Raw genomic sequence first — 12,400 nt, forward strand, 5'->3', positions numbered from 1 at the left:
GCTGAGCACCGAAGTTCCCAAGGGCACTCCTAAGCCGACTAAAAAGTCTCCAAAGAAGGCCAAAGTTGCTCCGCCCAAGCCTCGAAAGGCCCTGCCGAGGATCAATGTGGTTGTGCCCGTGACATCAATGTAAGCACTTATTTCATGTATCTTTCTGTGTTCTTCTTTAGACTCATTGGCTTGTTTGACCGAGTGAAATCTGGAATTTTCATTGCTACTTTTGGGTCTGTGACCCACATGCATATTGATGAAGATCGTGGCGATGCGAAAACAGCAGATGTGGCCACCTATTGACCGGGTAAGGCTTTATGACTTATATGTGTTCTGTCAATAGATTTTTGTGGTCAGCTGAAATTTCACCGTCAAGTGTTTTGCAGCACCAGCGAATATCATTCAACTCCCTGATGATGATGATGAGTATGACCCTCTGAAGAATACTGGCAGAGAAGTCAAACTCTAAACAAGAGGGTGCCAGGCTCCCGAACGTCTCGCCCGTTTTTTGAACCAGTGATCCAGCTGGTCAGTGATCCAGCACGGGCATCTATCTCCTTTGCCATTCTTTTGTCGACCGACTAGCCTTCAAGTGTTGACTGCTCAAGCTCCAGAGCCCATTGTGCAAGTCCAAGCTCCTACTCCACCAGTCCAAACGCCTGCCCCGACATCTTCATGTTTGCTGCCTATCCTGTCCCAGAGGATCAAGTAGGAGCTGCGAAGGAGGCCATGATCTAGGCAGTGCTAATGATGGAGCGACTGAAAGTGGTGTATGACGCGAGGAAGACCACATACAACGCTAGCTCTGCTCTTTGAGCCAATGTCCAAGTGAGTAGAATTGTAAGTTAATTTCCAATTGATTTCTTTGTCTTGGCTTTTTCTTTGTTCAGACACGCTCTCTGCAAACTGATGCTTATTATTCATAAGATGTTCATGCATCAAACTTTAATTTTTCAACTTGCGCCTGTTCACCAATGGGTGTTTTATCTCTATAGTGTTTCTCCTTCACTTGAGTGGACCAGGTCTTGTCGAGTGAAAAACTTTTACTCTAGTGGGTGCATGCTAAGTGCACCCACTGGGTGTAGTCCACGAGACCACCGTCGAATGTTTGATTCAGCGGGAGTCTTATCGAAATATATTCTTGTAGCACTTCCACTCGACCTAGATAGGTCTTGTCGAGCGGGAAATGAAACCAGTGGGGGCACGCTAAGTGCACCCACTGGGTGTAGTCCCTGAGACCACGGTCGACTGCGGGCAGTCGGTGGTGGTTTGTGAACCAATGATGTTTCTTTGTTTTTTTACGTCTTCCACTCGAGCTGGTCTGACCATGCTAAGTGGTAAATGAAACCAATGGGGGCATGCTAAGTGCACCCACTGGGTGTAGTCCCTGAGACTGCTGCTGGATATTTGATTCGGCAGCAGTCTTAGAACTCTTTTTGCTGTGTACTTGATTCTTGTATCTTTCCACTCGGAGGTAACTATCGACTGACTTGTCCAACTATTGTTTTGTACAAATCTTGTGAGTGGGGCCCAATATGCCACTATGGAGTAGGAGAAGACCAGTCTTAGGCTCAAGATGGAACAGGCCAAGGAGAGTTCGAAGAAGGCTCAGGAGGAAGTAGCAATCATGGGAGGTAACCACTCGCTGACTGCATGCCTTGTCATTTTCCCTGTCTTTCCTTTGAACCGAGTGTCTTCACTCAAATAGATGTGCGTAGTCAAAATCGTCAACTACAAGCACGTTTGGGGAATGTTATTTCTTTAGATAAAATGAAGCAGGCCCTGGAGCAAAATGATCTTGAACTTGCTGCGGCGCAGAGGTATGCTCATGAGAAGACTGAGCTTGCCGACCGGAAGTTGGCTTCAGTCGGAAAGTTAGAAGATGAGAACGCCAAGCTGAAGAGTGCTGTTGAGGAAGCAAAGAAGGAAACCATGCAACTGAAGGATGAACAAGCGGCCCTGACCAAGAAGAGGGATGAACTAGAAGCTTATCTGAGTGATCTTGCTCAAAAGATGTTCCTAAAGCTTGAAGGTATTTCCCTTCGGTCGACTGAAAAACTTTCGTGCCATGTTGCTGTCGATTCATTAACTTTCCATGTTTGCAGAATTCTATCATAACTTCAAGGAAGAAACTTGGTGGATCGAGACTGGACTGGACCCCATCAACTCCCCTTTCAAAGATAAAACAGACATGAACATGCTGTGACTGGAGGCTCGACTTGCAAACATCTTGGACTACATCGTCGGCCTGAAAACCGCGATGTCTCGGGTCGACAAGGAGCTCTTGCCATAGGTTGTGCAACAAAATGACCTCGAGTCATTGATGACTCGACTCAACAGCATCCCTGACGGAGTGCAGGCATGGAAGAAGGCAGTTGCGCGTTGTGGTGCTAATGTCACTTTATCCCTCGTCCGCGTTCACTGTTGGGATGTCAAGGAAGAGAAGTCGACGGATCTGCAAGTAGCTAACACCAAGAAGCTTCAATTCCAGTCCTTCATGGTGACCTTCATCAACGCAGCCACTCGCATTGCAGATGGCATTTACTTGGATTCATTTGTCGGGCCAGCCAGCCCTCCACCTGACGAGTGAAAAACTTGATGACTCGATTTGCCTCGGAATGCCGAGTGGATTGTGTAACCATTAAAACTCCTTCGAGCATGATGCTCGAGTACTTTCGTTTGCGATGTTGAACTTTGCTAGAACCATCCGAACTTGGTTTCTTTATTCGACTGCAGTTGCTTCATTTCCACTGCTCTTTCGATTTTCTTGGCTTAAGTCAAGTGAGAGGGTTGCTCTACACTTGGAGTCGACATTATACTTGTGATGCAGTTCAGAGCGCATGCAGATGTTGTACTTGTGGCGCGCCTTAGAGTGCGTCAGACGTTGTACTTGTGGCGCAGCTCAGAGCACATCAGACATTGTACTTGTGGAGCAACTCAGAGTACTTGGGGTGTTCTTAACTTAGGCGAGTATAGGGTCACAACAAAGCCCGCGAGTGAGAGGATCACTCTTTACTCGGAGTGTTTTTTAAACTTAGGAGAGTACGGGGTTGCAGCTAAGCCCTTGAGTGAGAGGATCACTCTTCACTCGGAGTTATTTTTAAATTTGGCGAGTATGGGGTCGCAGCTAAGTCCCCGAGTGAGAGGATCGCTCTTCATTCGGAGTGTTTTTTGAAACTTAGGTGAGTGCGGGATCACAACTAAGCCCCCGAGAGAGAGGTTCGCTCTTCACTCGGAGTGTTTTTTAAACATAGGCGAGTGCGGGGTCGCTGCTAAGCCCCCTAGTGAGAGGATCGCTCATCACTCAGAGTGTTCTTTAAATTTAGGCGAGTACGAGGTCGCGGCTAAGCCCCGAGTGAGAGGATCACTCTTCACTCGGAGTGTTTTTTAAACTAAGGCGAGTACGAGGTCGCAGCTAAGCCCCCAAGTGAGAGGATCGCTCTTCACTCGGAGTGTTTTTTAAACTTAGGCGAGTACGGGGTCGCTGCTAAGCCCCCGAGTGAGAGGATTGCTGTTCACTCGGAGTGTTTTTTGAAACTTAGGTGAGTGCGGGATCACAGCTAAGCCCACGGGTGAGAGGATCACCCTTCACTCAGAGTGTTTTTTAAACACAGGGGAGTACAGGGTCGCAGCTAAGCCTCCGAGTGAGGGACTACTCTTCACTCGGATTGTTTTTGAAACTTAGGCGAATCAGGTTCGCAGCTAAGCCCCCGAGTGAGAGGATTGCTCTTCACTCAGGGTGTTTTTCAACTTAGGCGAATCAGGTTTCCGGCTATGCCACCCACTGGGGGATTTGAACACAAGTATATGCGAAAACAATCAATTTGCGACTGCGGAAGTCATGTCTTTGATAAACAATCGAAAAAGTACTTCTTATTACATCTCGTCTATCCCAGTGTCCTTAAGTATAAAAATGACGAAGCAGATCTGCATTCCAAGTGTGCGGCTCATCCTTCCTCTTGGCCATGTTGTAAAGGTGATACGCATCATTGTGAAGTACCTTGGTGACGATGAAGGGGCCTTCCCAGGCAGGGACTAGCTTGTGAGGGTGTTGTTGATCCATTAGGAGCACAAGATCTCCCTCCTGGAATGCTCGACCTCTGACATTTCATGCATGGAATCTACGAAGATCTTGCGGATAAATGGTCGATCGGATCAAAGCCATCTCTCTTTCCTCTTCCAGAAGGTCAACAACGTCTTGACGTGCTTGTTTGGCTTCGACTTCTGAGAAGAGTTACACTCGTGGCGCATTGTGGAACAAGTCACTCGGAAGCACTCCTTCAGATCCATACACCGTAAAGAACGAACTCCAACCAGTCGACCGATTGGGGGTCGTCCTTATTCCCCACAGAATAGAGGGTAGCTCCGTCACCCAAGTGCCTACTGCATGCTTGAGGTCGCGCATCAATCGGTGTGTCAGCCCTTGTAAGATCAATCCATTGGCTCTTTCTAATTGTCCATTCGACTGCGGATGCGCTACAGATGCATAGTCAACCGAGTGCCTTGGGAAGCACAGAAAGCTCTGAATTCACCAAAATCAATGTTTGACCCATTATCCGTGATTATGCTATGTGGAGCTCCATATTTCAATATCAACTCTATGATGAAAGTGATGGTTGTGCTTGAATCGAGATTCTTGATGGGTTTAGCCTCAATCCACTTAGTTAACTTGTTGACTGTTACGAGTAGATGGGTGAAGCCGCTTCTGCCAGTCCTCAAGGACCCAATCATGTCGAGTCCCCAAACAACAAATGGCCAGACGAGTGGAATAGTCTTCAAAGCCGATGTAGGTTTGTGAGACATGTTCGAGTAAAACTGGCAACCTTCACACTTCATGACTATCTCCTTAGCCATTTCGTTTGCTCGCGGCCAATAGAATCCCGCTCGGTATGATTTGGGCACGATGGTCCGAGAGGATGCATGGTGACCATAGGTCCCTGAGTGAATCGCATTTAGGATTAGTCGACCCTCTTCTAGAGTGATGCACCGCTGAGCTACGCCAGTCACACTTTCTTTGTAAAGCTGATCACCTATCACTTTGAAGGCTTTGGATCTACGAACGATCTGCCGAGCTTCATCTTTATCCTCTAGGAGCTCTTGCCTAAGAAAATATGCAATGTACGGCACTATCTAGTAGGGGATGATCTCTCAAACCTCCATGATTAGGTCGACAACTGCAGGGACCTCAAGTTTAGTCAGATTAGTTGAACTTATCGGTTGTGGGGGCTCCTTTGTAAATGGATCTTCTTGAACTGACGGGGTGTGAAGATGCTCCAAGAACACATTTCTGGGAATAGGCTTCCGAGTGGAACCTATTTTAGCCAGATCACCAACAGCCTAATTCTTGAGTCGGGGTATGTGATGGAGCTCCAACCCTTCGAACTTCTTTTCTAACTTCCCCACTGCATTGCAGTATCCTGTCATGGCCGGGCTCCAGACATCCCATTCTTTCATCACCTGATTCACTACCAGATCTGAGTCACCATAAACTATTAGGCCACAGATGCCGAGTGAAATGGCCATACGCAACCCATATAAAAGTGCTTCGTACTTGGCTTCATTGTTGGAAGAATCAAAGTGAATTTGCAACACATAACTCAGCTTGTCACCTCTCGGGAATACCAGAACTACACCGGTACTAGAACCATTCAACATTTTGAATCCGTCAAATAACATGTTCTAGTGTTCCGAGTGGACTTGAGTCGATTGTTGTTGCTCAATCCACTCGGCCAGGAAATCTGCAATTGCCTGAGACTTAATAGCCTTCTTTGCTTCGAACTTGATATCAAGAGGAATGAGTTCAATAGTGCACTTAGCCACTCGACCAGTTGCGTCTCGATTGTTCAGAATTTTTGACAATGGGGCGTCACTAACAACTGAAACCTATTGATCTGTGAAGTAGTGTGCAACTTTCTTCATTGTCATATAGATTCCATAAGATACCCTTGACTGGACGGAGTCAAAACTTCAGAAATGTAATACACTTGGCGCTTAAATTTATAGGCTTTACCTTCCTCCTCTTGCTCAACTGTGAGCACCGTACCGACGACCTGTCCAGTGGCTGCAATATATAACAACAGATGATCTTTGCTGAATGGAGCAGCAAGCTCCGGCTGGGTGGAAAGCAGTGCTTTGAGCTCTACAAACGCTGCTTCAGCTTTAGGAGTCCACTCGAATGTATAAGACTTTTTCATCAGTCGGTAAAGAGGCAATGCCTTTTCACCTAGGTGAGAAATGAATCAACTGAGGGAAGCCAAGCAACCCGTAAGCTTCTGAACATCATGTCCGCGCAGAGGGCGTTTCATTCAGACGATTGCTCCAATCTTTTCTGGGTTTGCATCGATTCCTCGTTCGGAAACAAGAAAACCGAGCAACTTCCCACTTTGAACTCCGAATATGCACTTGGAGGGATTCAACTTGATGTCATATCTTCTCGGGTTGGCAAAGGTTTCAATGAGGTCAGTCAGCAGGTCGGAACTCTTGCGCGACTTGACAACGATATCATCCTTGTAGGCTTCCACGTTCTGACTGATTTGAGTGAGCAGGCACTTTTGTATCATGCGCATGAATGTGGCTCCAGCATTCTTTAGACCAAAAGGCATGGTAACGTAGCAAAAACACCTGAATGGGGTGATCAAGGCTGTTTTTATTTTGTCGGACCCATACAGATGGATCTGATGGTACCCGAAATACGCATCCAAGAAGGACAAACACTCACACCCTACTGTCGAGTCAACTATCTAATCGATGCAGGGGAGAGGAAAATGATATTTCCGGTAGGCCCGATTGATATGCTTGAAATCAATACACAGACGAAGTGAATCATCTTTCTTAGGGACCATGACGATGTTGGCAAGCCACTTGGAGTGGTTTATCTCGCGGATGAACTCCGCTACCAGGAGCCGAGCCACCTCTTCGCCAATCGTCGTTCTCTTCTCAACGGCGGATCATTGAAGATGCTCTTTGACTGGTTTTTCTTTTGGGTCGACACGCAAACGATGCTCAGCAAGCCCTCTGGGTACACCTGGCATGTCAGAAGGTTTCCATGTGAAGATGTACCAGTTCTCATGGAGGAGCTGGATAAGCGCGGCTTCCTATTTGGTGTCGAGTGTCGTCGATATGTGAGTCAGAGCTGCATTATGGTCTTCTGGGTGGATGTGAACAGGCTTGGTTTCTCTAGCCAACTAAAATGCAGATTCTGAAGCAGGCTTCTTGGACTGCAGCAAATCACTCGGATCTGCGGTTTTCTGGTATTCCTGCATCTCTACGGCTGCCATCTGTTTGTCCGCAATCTTGCAACCCTTCTGAAGGCCTCTTCTGCTCTCTGTTTATTTCCTGTAACTGTGATCACGCCTTTGGGACCGGGCATCTTCAAATTGAGATATACGTAACATGGTCGAGCCATGAAACGAGCATATGTAGGCCTGCCCAGAATGGCGTGATAAGCACTCTGGAAATCTACTACCTCAAATGTCAACTTTTCCTTGCGGTAATTCTTGGATTCACCGAAAACCACATCAAGAGTAATCTTCCTGAGTGAGTTTGCCTTTTTCCCAGGAATGACACCGTGGAACTGCATGTTGCTCTCACTGATCTTGGACATCAGACTGCCCATCCCCTCTAGGGTCTCAGCATATAGAATGTTCAGCCCACTTCGACCATCCATAAGGACCTTGGTCAGTCGGGTGCCCCCAACGACTGGGTCGACCACCAGCGCTTGCCGCAAAGGGGTAGCAACGTGCGGCGGGTGATCTGACTGGTCGAATCTAATGGGAGTCTTCGACCGCTTCAAATACGTCGGAATTACCAGAGCAACCATATTCACTTCTCTGTAATGACTTTGAGTCGACTTTTGCTTTCTACATCAGCAAAAATCATCAGGGTAGCATTGACCTGAGGGCAACCCTCCTCTTCCTTTTTCTCATCTTCCTTATCAGACTCTTTCTCATTGGACTGATTCTCTCGGAAGCTCTGAATCAGAAGATGGCACTGCCGAGTGGTATGCTTTGGTTGAATCAGGTTTCCCTCCTCATCTTTCTTCTTGTGTATGTAACACAGCAAATCCAAGACGTCTTGTCCTAACTGATCTTTCACCTTCTTAGGTTTCCACTGCGGTTTTAGTTTCCCTTTGAACTTTCCACCTCCAGCATTCAGGACCGCGGCCTCAGCAGGACCTTCAGGTTCAGCTATACGTTTCAGCTTCCGACTGGAATTTCCAGATCCTGAGTCCTGGACGACTATTTTCCCTTTGTCGTGGTGGAGTCGGTCCTCCTCTTCACCATTAGCGTACCGAGTGGCGATCTCCGTCATCCTAGTAAGAGTCATATCATCGGACGGACTGTACTTCAGGGTAAGCTCTCTGTACTTGACGCCCCCTTTGAAGGCGCAAACCTCCTGGTGATCTGACACATTTTCCACCGTATGATGAAGGTTGGTCCATCTCTGGATGAAATCTCGTGAAGTCTCATTCGGTTTATAAACACAATGTTGCAATTCAGTTAGCCCAGCAGGTCACTTGCAAGTGCCCTCAAATGTTTTGATGAACACTCGGGCCAAATCATCCCAGCAAAAAATACTCCCGGGGGCCAACTGTGTCAACCATGCTCTGTCTGGCCCCTCAAGCATCAAGGGGAGGTGCTTCAAGCTACATCATCATTGCCACCACCTATCTACACAACCACTAGGTAGCCTTCTAGCCAGGTGTCTGGCTTTGATTCTCTGGTAAACTTACTCATGCCTGCTGCCATCCTGAAGTTGGGAGGGATCTCAACTGATAGAATGGACATACTGAAATATTCGGGCCCTGAAATGAATGCTTTGTTCCCAGTCGGACAATCTCCGCCCTCCCCTTCTCTGTTTTATTGGCCTCTGTCGACCAAACCTTGCACAAGAAGTGATCTCGCATCGAATCCCGACTCTCTTGGGTCGACCGGGGCTCTCCACTCGTCGCCATACGGGTACCTATCATCGTAACGCTGGGGCGCGTACGATCCGCCCATCGGAGGGGGCGTAAGCACTCGACGGTGGTCGTCACGGGAACCCTAACAATCAAAATACCAATGGCCCCGCTCTAGGTATTGGTCCTGGCGGGGACCATGATATTATCGACACCTGGGAGACCTTGGACTATGTGCCAACTAAATTGTGTGTGCAACCACTGACCTGCTATGAATTCTGTTGCGTGAGTGGGAAACGGCAGAATTCTGTTCCCCAGTGGGCTAAAGTAATGCACGGATCTGATCTAAACCTCTACCAGCTTCTAAACGCGATGGCTGAATGGACTCTGCTATGTGTGCTGCTACTACAATAATTTGAATCGGAGATCGGTATACTTGAGTTTCAGTCGGAAACAACCGTCTGGCCCATCGACTAGATTCGGGAACCCGCTGATGAGCCCGCTCTTTGTGTGCCTTCTGTAGATTTTCCAGACGCGTATGCTCAACGAAGGTGGACAAGCATGAATCCTCCAAGGCCCGAGCCTCGGGGGTCTCCCCAACGATGGGGGTCTGGAGCTCCTGAACGTTGCGTTGATGAAACTCTTCCCTCTGCTCCATGGTGAGGGCCTCGGGGGCATACTTCTCATGCCCTTATGATGGGCCAGCGCCACCATCGCTGCCACCATTGCAGCCAAATCTGGGCGGGCTATGCTGGGAAGTGACCACGAGAACTACTACCGTTGGGTCATTGCTATCGCACTCAGAGAGGGAATTTGAGTGACCAGTCGGTAGATCGAACAGATCATAAAGAGATTCGTCGGGCTCGATCGCCGCGACTTGGAGGGTGGTCGACTGGCGAGCCACCGCATGCTTCACCCACCGCTAGAGCCGCGAATGGCCAAACCGCTTGCGGCGGTGAATAGCGGAAAGCGATGATTTCACCAGGGCCGACCGATACTGGGTTGGCGGCTGTAGAAGAAGAACGCTGCAAGAACTCACAGGGAAGTGCGTCGCCCCGCGGACGGGGAGGGCCTCGACGTCGGGAGGGGCTTCTTGAAGCCAGGTGGATTCATCGGCGATCAAAATGAGCGCACCGAGACGGATCTCGTGGCCCAATGCCAAACCACCGCCGGAAACCATGTTGTCGGAGAACGAGATCTACAACCTCACCGGAAGTCGCTCAGATGCTGGCCCGACAGTGGGTGTCAACTGTCGTGGGAGTAAGTTTGACAAAAAGAAAACAGGGTACGTATGAGGAGGCAAGGTCCTAGCTATGGTGAGGTTGTACATGCAAGTTTACAAGTTCAGGCCCTTCTAGGAGGAAGTAAAAGCCCTACGTCTCGGTGCCCAGAGGCTATGTTGACTGGATATGCGTGAATGTTACAAGGGGTGCGAACCCTTGTGCCAGAGGAGGGGGTGGCTTATATAGAGTGTGCTAGGACCCTCTCTGACCTCCGTTACACAGGGTTCAATGTGAGTTAAGATGGGTTGTTACTAGTAACGCCTGCCATAACTGCAGGGTGAACGCCTGAACTTTGCCATCCTGGGATGACTTTAGATCTTCTATACACCGAGTGGTTCTTCATATAGTCGAGTGACTATGCTGTGGTCGAGTGGAACTGCGGTATCTGAGTGGAACCTTCTGTCGAGTGGATTGTACTTTAGGATGATTCTAGTCAGTACTCTCTGTTGGCCCTTGAGTGCCTTTGACTATAGGTCAATGTCCTTGAGTGGGGTGTCTAGGTCAGGCCTAGAACCCTACCCTAGGTACATGTCCTCGTCATTAGCCCTAGAATGGATTGAGGTCCGATTGGAGAAAAGGTTGAAGTTGACTCTGACTCAAATGAATGCTCCGGGGGCATCTTGTTGATGTCTGGAAAATACACGGGAACTTTCAATCTTGCTTGAGTTGGCTCAATCGATTCTGATAGCTTGAAGCTGTCGAATGAATAAATGGAGTAATCCTTAGATCATGTTGCTTATAATGAAAGTTTAAGAAAGAGGGTTCCTACCGATGTTCTAGTTGATAGGATTTCTGAGCTTAATGACGATTTGGCTATCCAGAACGACGGGTTGGGTTTTTCTCTTGAACAAAAGCTCATGAGTTTTTGCCAAAAGAATGTTTATAATGATGAGTTGTTTGTACAATATGAAGGGTCAAAGGAGGAACCAATTCCTCCCGAGCTTGATCTTGGGGATTTTTGTCCCATTAAATTTAGCCTTTTGATTAGTTTTTCTTGACAAAAGGAAAACTTGTTGCTGAACGTAGAGAGTATGAGATGAGTTTTCGAGATTTGCCTTATCATTATTATGGAAATACTTAGATCTACTCGAGTTTTTATGCCTAGCTAAGGGCGCTAAACAATATCGCTTGTTGGGAGGCAACCCAATTGTATTTTTGTTCTTTCCTTTTTTGTTCCTATTTAGTAATAAAAAATTCATCTAGCCTCTGGTTAGATGTGGCTTTATGTTTTAATTACTGTTTGTGCCAAGTTGAACCTTTAGGATAACTTACAGTGATAGTTGTGTTGATCCTACTAAAAATCAGAAACTTTTGCTCCCAAGAAAATAATTTTCCTAATTCATATAAACGTGATTTTGGTCTGATTCTTTTTGATCTGGATTGGTAAACAAATTTATTTCGACATCCTAATTTTGCAGAATTTTTTGAGTTACAAAAGTATTCGGGAGTTACAGATTGCTACAGACTGTTCTGTTTTTGATAGATTCTGTTTTTCTATGTGTTGTTTGCTTATTTTGATGAATATATGGGTAGTATCGGGGGGGTATGAACCATGAAAATTTTGGAATACGGTAGATATTACACCCATATAAAAAAATGAGTTTGCAAAAGTACATTAAAGTGGTGATTTATTTTCTTATACTAACGGAGCTCATGAGATTTTCTGTTGAGTTGTGTTGTGATGTTTTCAAGTTTTGGGTAAGGATTTGATGGACTATGGAATAAGGAGTGGCAAGAGCCTAAGCTTGGGGATGCCCAAGGCACCCCAAGGTAATATTCAAGGACAACCAAAAGACTAATCTTGGGGATGCCTCGGAAGGCATCCCCTCTTTCGTCTTCGTTTATCGGTAACTTTACTTTATGCTATATTTTTATTCATCACATGATATGTGTTTTGCTTGAAGCGTCTTGTATGATTTGAGTCTTTTCTTTTTAGTTTACCACAATCATCCTTGCTATACACACCTTTTGTGAGAGACATGCATGAATCGTGATTTATTAGAATACTCTATGTGCTTCACTTATATCTTTTGAGCTAGGCAATATTGCTCTAGTACTTCACTTATATCTTATTAGAGCACGGCGGTGGCTTTATTTTATAGAAATTTATGAACTCTCATGCTTCACTTATATTATTTTGAGTGTCTTCTCGAACAACATGGTAATTTACATTGGTTATAAAGTTAGTCCTAATATGATAGACATCCAAGAGAGATATAATAAAAACTTT

The sequence above is a fragment of the Triticum aestivum genome, chromosome 4B (assembly GCF_018294505.1).
Source record: "Triticum aestivum cultivar Chinese Spring chromosome 4B, IWGSC CS RefSeq v2.1, whole genome shotgun sequence".
Lineage (NCBI taxonomy): Eukaryota > Viridiplantae > Streptophyta > Magnoliopsida > Poales > Poaceae > Triticum > Triticum aestivum.